Source organism: Phocoena sinus, chromosome 18 (assembly GCF_008692025.1).
Source record: "Phocoena sinus isolate mPhoSin1 chromosome 18, mPhoSin1.pri, whole genome shotgun sequence".
NCBI lineage: Eukaryota > Metazoa > Chordata > Mammalia > Artiodactyla > Phocoenidae > Phocoena > Phocoena sinus.
In genome coordinates, this window is record NC_045780.1 from 60,159,308 (window position 1) to 60,174,411 (window position 15,104).

Sequence of the window (15,104 nt, forward strand, 5' to 3'; positions counted from 1 at the left end):
ACATATACAAATAGAAGAGTACAACAATCACCAGAATATTTTGCATCTTTATACCATGCTTTGTAATCACAGGTCTATATTTTTCTTATGTGAGAAAAAGGTAACGTTTCCCTTTCTTTAGATATTATCTTCAAACTACATTTTTTGTCTAAAAAGTGGTTCTGTATATCCAAAACATATATAAGCATATGTTTAAAAATTAAGTATATTACCACTTCAAAAAATTTGTTTGGAACAAGTCAGATTCTAAATGAATATATTAAAATAAACATACATGGACATATAACCAGAAATAAAAGCTTTAATTTCAGTTTAACAACTTTCTATGTTAACACTTCCTATGTGTTCATTTTTTAATCAATTTCAATAAAAAGCTTGACAGAGTCACACTACAACATGAGCAAAACACGCATAACACCTATAGATAATTTAAATATTTTGTGAGGGTCTAAGATTCAGCTACCCAGAGTATTAAATATTGGCATTTTTCTGCAAAATGAGTTTTTTCTTAAGAGAATTTGGAAGTTGAAAAAAAAAATCAATTAAGGAACACCTTTGTACTTGCCTAGTTTGATAGTGGTTAGAATAAAATTTCACTCTTCAACTAAGAAAGTCAGGAGTCTTGTTGCCAGTAGATAAAGAAGCTATTACCCTCTAAAGACAGCATCTTTGGTTGAATGGTTTTGTGCTTTGTTTATCATAACAATGGGTGATAAGGGTAATAAGAAGTGTGCACTGCTAATGGTGGTGATAAGAAAAGACAGAACATTACTCTTGGGTAAACCTAGATATGATCAAATTCTGGATAGGTTCAATGTCACCAAGTAAGCTGTCCACTTTAAGCACAACAAAAGAAAAAAGAAAAACAAACCCTTTCATATAGAATGCCTTTAGGGAAAGTAATTGGGAGTCTGAAAATCTATAGTTCCCAATATACTTTTCCACACTGAACCATTGTTTTCATAATATGGTTTTTGATAATTTAAGTCTTTCTTGTGAACATGACAGTGAGCATCTATTGAGCACTTTTTGTTTATGTGAGAATACAAAGAACCTAGCCTAGAAGGACAGACGTTAGAAATGTTAGAGAAATAAAATGTGATCTGAGGGGTATTCTAGCAATATAAAAAAAGTGTGTTTGAGAGAATCACCATTCATCTTTACAAAGGAATTGACACTTAAGTTGACACTGAATACTGTGTAGGTTTACTAGATTGGTAAGGTAAGAATATTCCAGTAGAGAAAATAGAAAGGACAAAGGCAGGTGTGAGAAAAAATGGTGTGGGAGTGAACTACAAACTAAAGTTCACACGAGGGCAAGTCTGGAAATGGATCCAAAAATGGTAACTTGTAGACAGATAGCACTGAACTCAAGTAGATGATGAAAAATTAAAGCTTTAATCCCAAAATGTGATGTCCTGTAGGCTAAAGACCACCTGCATCACAGCCACCTGAGCGGCTTGTTAAATTTTCAGAATCCAAGGCCTGCCAGAGATTTACAGAATCATAAGCCCTCTGTGTGTGGCCCAGGAATCTACACTTTAAAAAATTCCTTGATCTTATGCCCAATAAACTTTGAGCTCCATTTTCTATCAGTGGAATCCAATGTGAAATATGCATACCCCACGCATGGCCCAAGATGATACAGTGGTGAATGACATTAAAAAATCTGTTTAGCTATTATTTACCAAGAGAGGAGAAAAAGAAGGAGGGAGAGAGAGACAAAGGGAGAGAGATTTTTTTTTTTTCTGGTGTGGCTAAATGTGCAGGTAGATAAAGTATCCTTCATTTGGCCCATGTGAAAGGAAAGTCAAAATGGAGTCAGTATTGCTAAGAGAGCTCTCAAAAATGGAGCCAGGAAGTGTGACTTACGCATGTCTCAGCCTGGATGGAATCTAAAGCTTTGACCAGTTATTGTCTTAATGTAGGCATCCAAAACATCTGCTCAATGTCTCAGAAACTCAAGATATTTATCTAAGCCTCACCCTAAAATAACTCATGACAACCTATTCTTTAAGGACAAATATTTCCTCACTTGCAGCATAGTCAATTATAATTCTCACCAGACATCTTAATCGACCTTGTGGCTTTTGTCTTTATAAGCCCCTGACTTTTTCCTCTTCCCCCAAAACACTCTTTTAGTTTTATTCAAATCTGTGTCTCCCTAATTGTAATTCCTAAGACGTACAAATAAAACTCTTATTCTCTGCAGCCTCGTTAGTGATTACTGTTCTTCACCCAAGTACCACAGTTTATTACATGTATTACACACAGTTTAGTGTATAAGATATCCTCAGAGAAGAGATTGTCCTCCAATATCCCTTTGCTTTCGTGTATTGGGATGCACTGCATTTTAGTTACGCTGGGTTAAATTGTTTTAGGTATTATTTTACCTTGTTTTAACTGAACTTGCAGATCAAGGCTACAATTAAGTCTTCCACTTGAAACCACATGTTTTATAAGCTAACTGCTTCAGTTATGAAGACCACTAAAATTAGTATCAAGGAAATTGACTTTAGCACTCCTTCAAATTGCTAAAAAAGTAATTTTAAGAAGGTAGATATGTTTATACTATTAAAATTATTTAATTAGAAATTAAAATGATGAAACTACATCTTACTATTAAGCCAGAAGATATTTTGGGTTGACAGATCTTTCTTTCTATAAAAGAAATGTTGTAGTCAACAAAAATGACAGTATAGAAAATAACCTTGAAATCAGAAAATTCTAAAATACAAATTATTTTCTTACTTAAGAAATTTAGTATCTCCCATTGCTTGTGACTGTGATCTGCAAACATTTTCTTTTTAAATCACAGAACCTATCATAAATAATTTTGAGCACAAATCCAATGATTATGTGTCTGCTTTTATTCATCCTACATTATTCTATTATAAAAGTTACACAAATGTTTCAAAAATAATATGAATAAATGATGATAGAAATCAATATTCAAAAACTCAATGCTGATAGTATCAATTTTTAAAGTTTGTTGTAAATATTAAATAGGTCTTGCATATGGAAAATCAGAGCAATGGATGGCATATGGCAAGAACTTAGTAAAGGTTATAATAGGTCCTATTATCATTGCTGCTGTTTGTGTTAAAGTTTTTACTGGCTCAAATGTCCCTTTGTTGCAGCTGCTTGCCCCAGCATTTCCAAAGCTTGGGCTTCTGATTTTGTGAAAAACTACATACTATTACAAAACAATTTCATATGTTGAATAATATATTTAATGTGGAGGATAGCTATATTAGATTGATTTATTTAATATAAGTCAATGGTACAGCTGAAGGTATAAGATTACTTTAGATATTGTGGGTTTATTGTGTTAGCATACACTTCGTATCAGAAAGTAGTTTTCCATACTTCAGCACTTCATTTCAAAATAGAAGAGAAAGTTCTGATTCTGTCAGAGTCACTATACATGAATTCAGGGCTTATAGCCACAAAGAAGCTTAAGCTGCACTTGTCATTTTTCTTGTGTTTAATGTTCTTCTTCTTTCCCAGAGGATGCATTTAATGTTACTGTTATTCAAAAAGTTCTTTCAAAAAATACAGAGACAGTTTTCTATTTCCTGCTTTGATAGTATTATAACATATCTTTGAGTAGATATTAAAGAATAATGATGAGACAAACATACTTTTTACTAGAAAAGTACACATATATAGACATGTCTGTCTAATACACTGGATAGTTTAACTACTCAAAATACATTTTTGCATGTTATTTATAAATGCATGTGGGTATGTTCTGTGGGAACATATTAATATATTGTGATTGTTTACTTTTATAATGACATATACATATGTATAAATTCAGATATTGAGTTTCCACATCCTTTACTTTTTTTAAAAAAATAGAATTTGATAATTGTTTCAGACAGTGAAACACTAATAGAATTATTTAACTTTTTCATTGTCAACTCCCCCAAACTATATTTTAAGGATAAGTAATAATAAAAAAGTAATTAGTATGGTCCTATAAAGAAGATGTGGTACATATATATATAATGGAATTATTACTTAGCTATAAAAAGAAATGAAATTGGGTCATTTGTAGAGATGTGGATGGACCTAGAGTCTGTCATACAGAGTAAAGTAAGTCAGAAAGAGAAAAACAAATATCGTATATTAACGCATTTATGGGAATCTAGAAAAATGGTACAGATGAACCTATTTGCAGGACAGGAATAGAAAGGCAGATGTAGAGAACAGACATGTAGACATACTCGGGGAAGGAGAGGGTGGGATGAACTGGGAGATTAGGTTTGACATAAATACACTACCATGTGTAAAATAGGTAGTGGGAACATGGTGTATAGAACAGGGAGCTCAGCTCCGTGCTCTGTGAAGACCTAGATGGGTGGGATGGGTGGGAGGGAGGTCCAAGAGGAAAGGGATATATGTATACATATAGCTGATTCACTTCACTGTACAGCAGAAACTAACACAACATTGTAAGCAATTATACTCCAATTAAAAAAATAGGAAAAATAAAGAATATTAAATGATGTATGGCCTAAGAACACTGACTCAGTCCAGACTGATAGATCTCCATAAGCTTAAAAATTAGCGACCATGTGGCTAGCACGGTTCAGAATTCAATGTGGAGAAAAATAAAATACAGAGATAGGAGCTATATTAGAACAAAGAGAAATAGAATAAACATGATGTAAAACCCATGGAAGACATAGGAGACATGTTTGAGGAAGTCACACAAAAGCAAAATGAGAACAAAATTATAAAACTGATTGAAGAAAAGATAAAGAGTTAAGAAGACAGAATACCTTCGTGAGTAATTCATGTTCCCGGAATAGCAAAGAGAACAATTAAAATTGAAAAATATCCTCAAAGCGACAAGAAGGAAACCTGAAAGGAAGAACTGAAACCACTGGTGAGTAGGAACAATGGTATTCCAAGAGACTGTGTTTCAAATCAATTACTACAAAAACATTTCCAAGTGAATTTATTAACTCAAGTGTATGGACATGATTTATGATACAGACCTCGAACATAAAGAGGAAGTCATATGCTAAGTTGTACTATTAATTAATAGTCATACATGAGGGTCCAAATTCGGGGAGTACAAGAGTTCAAGTTCCAGCTTCTATTACTAACTTGGCTAACAGGATCAGCCTCTCTACCTTAAATGCTCTTTTCTTATTTTTAAATGGTACTTAAGGAAAGTACCTACTTAAATGTGCCTTCCAGACAATACATTAGATAAAAAAGGGACTTTTTTATATAAAGGGACTTAACAATTCTTGGCTGTAATTAAGCATTATCTAAAGTATTGTAAACAACCCTGCAAGTACTCTGAGAGTACAGGATCCATGATTGCTTCAGGCTTTCTGGAAAAAAAAAAATATATTAAAAAAAAAAAAGATATTAGACAAAGTTCTCACAAAACAATATGAGTATAAACCAACAAACTCAGAAATGGAGAAGATACCAAAGGAGTAGTGGTAAGTATTAAATCTACTAAAATAAGATGGCTATAAGGCCCGTGGTAATACAACTGACATAAATATTATAAAAGTTGACACTGTAATGTTAATAATATAGCAATGAGAGATGGAAGGCAGGTAGAATTACTAGATTTTAGCTTTTTTGTAGCAGAGAATCACTAGATACTGCTGAAACATGCTAAAAAAAACAAAACTAATTCATCCATTTAATATTTTTATTGATAATTTTTCATAAATTCAAATGGATTTTAGAAACTATCATCTCTTGTTATGAAGAAATATTTACTGGAAATTCACAGATATCTTTAGATTTATGTCTCTTTTCCTTATGATAAATAAAATTTAATGTAACATATTTTATTTTGAATTGTGTTCGACCAAATTTTATAAAATACTATCTATCTATGGACTGTATATTAACTACTATGTACCGAATATCTACATTTACATATGAATATAAAAAGGATTGGGATTATTAACAATGATTATTTATGGTTGATAAATTTTGTGCTTGGTTTTCTTCTTTCAAATTGAGCAACAGAATACAAAGAAACTATAAGGGACAAAATAACTGTATGCATGGGCAATTGGGGCAAATTTTGAAAGATACAAAAAGACCAAAAACCCAACTGCCGCTTCTGAGGTATTGGGAGCAAAAATAGGGTCCTGCACGTGATCCCTGCACACAGCACCACCAAAGGAGTGGGCGCCCACCCAAGCCACCCCTCGGGCGGAACCCCTGAACCTGCCCCTATTGTCACCCAATTTAAGGGACCAGCTCGCCCCTGCACCTCCAGGGAGCGAGCAGGGGAACCTGTTACTTGTTTTCACTCCCCCGTGCTGCAGCACGATTCCCAATAAAGCCTTGCCTGAATCTGGAGACTAAAAGTGAACTTATACCTATATAGTAATGAGACAAACTGACAACTTTTAAAGAATTAGTATATATTCTGCCAATTCTAGGAATGCATTAATTAAACACTTTAAAATATTGTAGAATTGAATCTAGGCTCCATCTAAAATAATTCTAGTCTCCACCAAAAACGATTCCAATTACATTTTATTATGAGCATTAAAATGTCAGCTTAGTATAAGTCACCAAAATGTTATCTTTATATCTTTAAAATTAATGCCAATTCAAGATTGATGAAGACTTGATTTTAATAAAAATAAATATTTTAATAGTATAACTTACAAGAGATAGTTAATTAATTACAGGTAATGTTATACCTTCTAAGGAAAATAACTAGCCTGTGACTTCTCTTTTCCTGATCTTATATTTGCCTTCAATAGGACTAGACGTTAACTTTATACAGGATCTAAACCCCAGACAATAGTTGACTGTACCAGAAATGGACGTTGATCCAGGTCAGGACAATCAGATTCTTTTTGCCAGAATTTGAAATTGGGAAAAATAATTCATTTCAATAATTTCGATTTACTTGAATCCAGGACTTGGTAATTCTGGAATGATGAAATTGACATGTTTTCAACAGGAGTACTAAGGAAGTAAAATTCAGTTCAAAGAAAGAGAGTAATGAATTAGAGTCGCAAAGAAGCAGAGATGTGAGTCCATGCAAGTTAAATTTAAAAAGTTAAACAAAGAATGTCTCTCAAGTTCCTGAAAATTTCCTTGTTCCAGGTGCCAGCCCATAAGAATCCTGCTGGTGCTTCCTGGTCCAAAAAATACTCCTGAATCCCTATGCTCAATTTTATTTTCTGCTTCTGCTATTTGAAAATGATTTGCTGTCACATGGAACAAAGCATTTGACTATCCAATCAGAGACTAAAGGATATGGAAGGAATTGTTATCTAATAAAGAATCCTAAAAATAGTATTATTAACATGGATACTAATGGATAAAAATAACTGAAGATAATTTTTATTTGAATAAAATTATATTATTTCAAGTCAAACATTATACTATATTATTTAATTTCAAAATCATCACATCAACTCTTTACAGATAAGAACATTTCTAAACAAATTTATCCAGATAAATTCTTAATGCAGTGACACATTTATAGTGAAAATCTGTATTCAAATAAGAAAAGTTATGAAATAAATTCCAGAAGTGCAAATTTGTCCAATATGATAGATGCACTTTCATTTCTCTGTAAAATTAATACAGCCCAATTACAAAACAGGACGAATTAGATTACTTCTAAGATATTAAAGTAAAACAGAATATATATTTAGAAGGCAACAATATATATTAATCCTTATGGAAAACATTATAATGATTAAATGAAGTATGTGATTTGTACATTTCCTTTTAACATTTTGAATAAAACTTCCATCCATTTTTTAAAAAATACAATCATTGCTTGAATAATTTCTTCACATTTTGGCTGTTTTTCAAACCCTCCATTTTAATTAGGGTTCTATAACCATTAATACTATATCCTAATTAAGAAATCCATTAAGTCTCTATAATAGTTGCTTTAGATATAATAGTAAATTTACTGGAGTTTTAAATAATAAATTCATGTGATAGGACTTTAATGTGCTATTTAAAACGTTATTAATATTTGAAAGAAGCAGTCATTGCTTCTGTGTTTAATCAATACTAAGCTTTTGTCACATACTTTGTTATCAACTTTACCATTTCTAATATTTCTTGAATACTCTTACGTGTTCTTCACTGAAAGGGTTATCTTACTTTAGTGAAACTTCTTTGCTTAAGAAGTTAAAAGTACTTATATTCATTTATCTCAGTTAAAAAAACGTGCCTCATACAGATTAGTCTTACCTCTTTGTGAAGCTTCACTTACTATGACTTTTCTCAGTCAATACTTTTTCATTCCTTAGCCCCCAAATGTGAAACTTGCATACAGTATAGTTTATACTTACAAAGAAGATGATATTTAAAGGAAGCTAGGAGAATCTATCAATCATAAATTAACTTGACAATCTGTGGAGCTAAACCTAAGCTCCAGGACTCCCGCAAATTGCCTGTGTTGTATTATCTACCCCATACCACACTCTCTGTAAGTGTTTTCCTTTTTTTTTTTTTTTGTAACATCTTTACTGGAGTATAATTGCTTTACAGTGATGTGTTAGTTTCTGCTTTATAACAAAGTGAATCAGCTATACGTATACATATATCTCCACATCTCTTCCCTCTTGCATCTCCCTCCCATCTTCATCTGTAAAATAAAGAGCCCCCAGTAGACTGAACTACGTTTCATCCATTAAAAATTAAATATTTTAAATAATCTAGTTGAGGAAAAATTTTAAGCTGTTACAGAAGGCACATAAAATGAGTTCTGTCATGTTCTGAATTAGTTTTGTAAGCCATCACCAAACACATATTTTTTTAACATTAAAACAAAAATATATTTTAATTAAGTTGATTATATCCTAAGTTTTTGTGCAAATGACAAGTTAGGAAGGGTAATTTAATATTGTTATAATAAAAAAATCCAACTAATTTTTTTCTCCTAGTACTTTTACATTTTTTATATTAATTAATTAATATTTACTTTTTAATTGAGATGAAGGGCTTTTCATGGCATCATATGGGGAGGGAGGTCATAATATCAACATGACTAACTACTGGTTATGTTAACTTTGATTACTTGGTTAAGCTGCTGTCAGGTTTCTCCATCCACATTCTAGTTATTCGAAGCAAGTCACTAAGTCCATTCCATCCTAAAAGGGAGTAAAATTGGGGTTTACCTCTCTGGAGGGAGGAGCATCAAAGACTTCCTGGATATTTTCAAACCATCACAGAATTTAATAAATATTTTGGGGTGATACTCTGTGTCTATGTAAATATACTGCTTTTCCTTAAAGTTTTGCCCACTAATATTACCACTCACCCATGGAGGTTGCCTCTAGCAATTATTATTGTATTGTCCTAATGATGATTTTCTGCTTCTTCATTTCCTCTAAATTTATTATTTGGAATTCTTTTGTAAGGAAGATTTGTCCCTTTGCCTCCATTTATTTATCTAATAAATCATTTATTTATATCTTTATGGCCTTACAGATATGTATTTTATTCTTTGAGTTATAGTCCAATACTATCATTATTTACATTGTTGCTCAAATTGTTCCAGATTTAGCTCTCAGGAGAGCTTTCAGGTTGTTTCCTGTATCCTTTTGATTTGGCCCTATGCCTTTTACTTTTTGAGTACTTTCTTATTTTCTGGCACTACAATCTGCCACAAACTCAGATTTTCCCAGCTAAAGGCTTAGAACCAGCCATTTCTTCAGCCATTCCAGGCTCCTTTTATTGAGGAATTGTATTTAGACACTAAGATAAGAGTGCTAGGTATGCTCCTGGCTACTGGATTGTTGTTTCTGAGCCATCTCAGTACACTGAGCTAAAACATATACGTATTGTATATTATCCTGTGTATATACACGTAGTTATAATTACTTCTACTTCTATCTATATTTATATTTATATTAAAATAAACATGAATTCATACTGATATCACCAACCATAATTCAGTACCATTGTTCACTCTAGCCTTCTTGGATATTTGTAACTTCTTTCTTGGACAGCACAAAACCTGGCTCTCACTGTTAACAACTTAACTGTTCAACTCCAGTATTCATGTAAAGTATTTTCAAAATTGTTAACCCCTTCCCTGTGAGAAACAAATTAGTCAGTTATAGCCTTTATGTTCTTTTGTATTTTAACTTTTCAGTGTTCAGTCAAAATGTTCTTTTCCAAAGTTACCAGAATCAGCTCTTCTTTTTTCTCCCACCCCTTTGGATGAGGTTATGCCATACCTTTGTAATATAGCTAATTTCATTTGTTACACTCTACATTTCTTCCTGGCATCCCCTGATATCTTGGTTGATTTTTTTTTTTAATTTTTGCATACAGTAAAGTTCATTCTTTATGATATACAGTTCAATGGGTTTTAATAAATGCTTAGAGATTATTATCATTTTCTGTATCATTGTAACTCTATGAGAAGCAGTTGAGTAAGGGAGAAGAATTGGGGGCAAAATTAGTAGTAATGAGAATGGTCTATAAATTTAGTGCTGTTGTCTGTGGGAGAAATGATGATGATTTAACAATACGATGATTGTTTTTGGATTTTCAATATGATTGATATATTCTCTTCCAGACAATTATAATGTCTTTATTTTTATGAGGTAGACTTTTAAAAAAATTCAGTATAAAAGAGATTTCATGTTCTAGTTTGAATATAAAAAATGTTGAGTAATATGTTAGATACAGCCTCAAGCTCCCTTTAGCTTATGATATGTGTTAAGATTTGTGACGTATTTAAAAGTAGAGCTAATATGCTTAACTGATGAATTGGGCGAGAGTGTGAGATAAAATGATAATTTAAGAATAATCTGAGGTTTTGTTCTTAAGTAAATAGTGGCACCATTTGAAAGATCTAGTAATATCTTTACAAATTTAGTGAACACATTTCATTTCTTCAAACAACAAAAGCAAGTTAAATACGTTAAATGAATAGTGCAAAATTTAAATGTTAAATGTTTATTCTTCTAAATAGATGTAAAAGAGAAAAACATAGTTATTTCTCATCTCGAGAAGTTTCTTGCATCTTACAAGGGCACAATATAGAAGAATGAGCTTGCATACAATAAAATTCTATTAAATCATTTTATATCAGTAGCCTGTTTATATGCACTGCTTGCAAACCTTGCTCTTATAAGTCGTGGAAAATAAAAGTAATTTGTTATTTTTGCCCCTTTATCAGAGAACATAAATGGTACTAGTATAGTACTTTGAAAATACAACGGAATTTTCTTAAGATTCTTTCTGCCAAAGACTAAACAAATATTGTGATCTATTGTTTCTTTTCATTTAAACCAAGACTGGATTGGAGATAAGTACTTGAGTTAATTATTTCCCCTTCTAAATAATGAAGACTTCAGGCAATAATGGAATATCAGATGTCTGTTTGTAATCTAGTACCTAACATACCCAGTCCCTAGTATGTTCCTGCCTATTTTTCAATTTATCATCTATAACTTTTTAGCTTGCATACCTGATAACAAACTTCAAGATGAGAAGTAAAATGTCATATTGCAACCTTCCTTATTCTTTTTTTTTTTTTTGCGGTACACGGGCCTCTCACCATTGTGGCCTCTCCCATTGCGGAGCACAGGCTCCGAACGCGCAGGCTCAGCGGCCACGGCTCACGGGCCCAGCCGCTCTGTGGCATGTGGGATCCTCCCGGACTGGGGCATTAACCCGTGTCCCCTGCATTGGCAGGCGGACTCTCAACCACTGCGCCACCAGGGAAGCCCTCTTATTCTTTTAATTACCCATTTTAAATCAACCTGATATGTGTTAACGTTCATTTTTGATTACATCATGAAGATTTACAAAGTTTTTCTTCATTTGGTCTTTTGTTGAACTAGCTTTTAATGTAACAAGAAAACTTCAAGAAGTGCCTATTTAAAAAATATATTAAAAACATACTTTAATATAAGTTAACAAGTCTTTGGCTCTACCAATCTTTTCAATTATCTAAATGGCTTTATCTTCATTAAAAAATATTTTGCCTTTTTAAACCAATCTGTTTTATCAGCCAGCAAAGGATAAGCAGGAGAGAGAGGGACATATTTTTTTTATTTTTTGAGCTCTGAGAAAAGTGTCTGATGTCAGGACTTTAAATCTATAGCTAAAGATTAACACTCTATTATTTATTATTCTTTTTGAAATTAAAATCATGTGAGAATTTACATGCATGATAAATTTACATGCATATAGTTATTAATCATTGTGTAGACACCTTGTCATCACAATCATTTGAGAGGAAATAGGTTAAAGTTTAGAAAGAACAATATATTGTTCCAAACAGGAGAATCATGCCATAGTAAATACAATAGAAAAAAAACAGGAAAATATAAGGAATAAAAAAGAGTTCTTTTAGTACTTTTTAGCACTGGAGCTAGTTTTGAATTCAATATTTTGAGACTCCAAAACCTGTCCTACAACATATACTTTCTTGAGTATTATGCCAGGATAACAAAAAATTGGTCTCTGTTTTAAAAGAGATTAACATATTGCAGGAAGAGAAATACGAAAAACTAAGAAAGCCCTGGGATGGTAGGAATAGAGTGGAATTCAAAGTACAATTGAGGGTTCAGGGAAAGAGTGTCTAACTCACCTGAATAGTTACAAGATGTTGGGACAAAGCAGATTACACAAATGCTGAATCTTGAATCATGAGCAGAAAGCTTGCAAACAGACACAAAGGAAGGGAGTAGTTAAGATAATAGATAATTTTGTGGGACAGATACACAGAGAAATAAATCTGAATCAGGTATTTAAGAGGAAGTCCCAGCTCATATATTGTAAGACAGTCAATACCATAGCAGTTTAGGTGTTATTCAATCTCAATTTATTGAAAAGTATTAAATAGTGGAATAATGAAATCAGGTTTGTGTTTAACTATGGCATTTAATAAATTCACTTTTTGTAACTAATATTTGTTGAGAGACTATATTATGCAAAGCACTATGAGGTTATATTTTTAAGTAAAGAGAAAAGCACAAAATAATAGTGAAGGATGGCAGAATATGCCATCCCAAATATGACACTTTGGCATAAGGATTATTTTGAGTTAAAGGCACTTAAAAACAGCAGATACAAGAAGGTCATTCTGATCTTCCCTTTTCTTCCTGAAAATAGGAAATAAAAACTCCCACATGAAAGATGCCCTTCCTGTACCAGGAAAAAATAGCCTTCCACAGGGAATGAAAACTAAGATATTCTGTACAAACAGACTTTGTTAAAATATTTCTTAATTTCCTTTAGCCTCTCATATATTTTAGTTACTTTTCCACAATTGCCTCTCTTCGTTCAATCTGATATAAAATCATGTAGTTTCCACCATTTTGGGGGGGACTTCATTCCTTATGAAGCCTCCTGTGTCATATAAATTTGTATCCTTTTGTCCTGTTAATCTGTTTTATGTCAGTTTAATTCTCAAACCAGGCCAAAAAATTCTAAGAGGCTTCTCCTTACAATAGAATATGCTTAAGACTGTCATAACTGTCATAAACATATTGAGGGCCTTTGTGATTTAACTCCTACTAACATCTGCATAATAAACCTGCTAAACAAGTTTTATTAAAACTTTTGATATTCTAGGAAATACATGATCATTTTCAAACAGTCCTAGGTCATATTTGCCAATAGAATAGATTTATTGTGCCCAAATAGGAAACGAGAAGCTCGTTTGCTTTTCATCTTTGGCTAAGCTTGTTTCTCTATCTCTGGCATTCTGTCCCAGATTGAAAATATTTTAAAATTGTTTCCTTCCTAATGGCTCATCTCTTTTTTATACATGAAAGAGACATATTTTCTAATATAAGATATAAAGTACAGAGGAGATATTAAACATCCCTTCACTCTTTACTTACTTATCCAACATTATGTAAATACTAGACTCAGTGCTCACATTCTGAGTAATAGAATAAGCAGGACAGATAGGATACCTGCCATAGTGGAATTATACTTTAGCATAGGAAACAGAAAATAATAAAACAACTGACTCAAATAAATACAGAGTATTTAAGTGCTATAAAGGAAATTTGTGATTCTGTGATACAGAACAACCAGGAGGATGGCCTCCAGGAAGTAATGACATTTCAGCAGAGACCTGCAAGATGCTAGGGGCCAGTAATGCCAGGTGGCAGGGGAAAAGAGGGAATAATAAACACAAAGGCTATGAAATGGGAAGAATGCAGCATGTTTGTTCTTGGAATTGACAAAAGCTATTATGATTATGAGAGTGAATGGGTTAAGTAGTTCTAAGAGCTGAAGTCAACAAAGTGGGCTAGATTGTGAAAGGATTTATAGGTCTTGGAAAAGGCTTTAATTGCATTCTAAGTGTAATGAGAAATCATTAACTTTAAGCTGGGAATACCATAATTTCATTTTTAAAAAAGATTTAACTGCTAAATGGAGAGGCTAGAGATAGAAAGCAGGGAAGCTGGATAAAGAAGCCAGTGCACTCTCCTAAACAAGAAGTGACAGTGACTTTAATAAAACTGCAGAGATAGAAAAATTAGGATACATCAGAGATGTAATTCAAAGGTGAGATGAACAGGATTTGAAGATTGATGGAATATGAGTTTCTGTGGACTTGAAGATGAGTTCTGCCCTGATTATACTGATTTCAAGGAAGGAATCTACTTTTTCCTAACTTATATAATTAATTTTTACTAAATCCACATTGCAGGTTTATCTGGGAAGGACAACAGCCAGAGCATAAGGAGAAGATTTCACATCTTCCATTATTTTAATAAACATAAAAGAGCAATGATAACACAAAACACTTTGGTTGAAAGTAGGAATTAGAGCAAAATACATCCTCCAAGGAATATAAATTGTTTTGTTGACTACAGTACAAATCAGAAAAAGTTAGCAAGAAGTAAAAATAATTTCTTGCCTGAAATAACAGTGACCTATCTCAGGAAGAAAGAAGGAATTCTGACAAACATTACTGATATCTCATAAAATTTCAAAATTGAATGTATGGGCGAGCCATGGAAAAATGGGAATCTCTTTTCCGGGGACCCCATTCCCCACTGCAGGGCAGCATACTACAGTGATTCATGGAAGCCTTTCAGCTTTACACTGAAGAAAATTTGTAATATTCTTTTCTGAGTTTCTTTTTT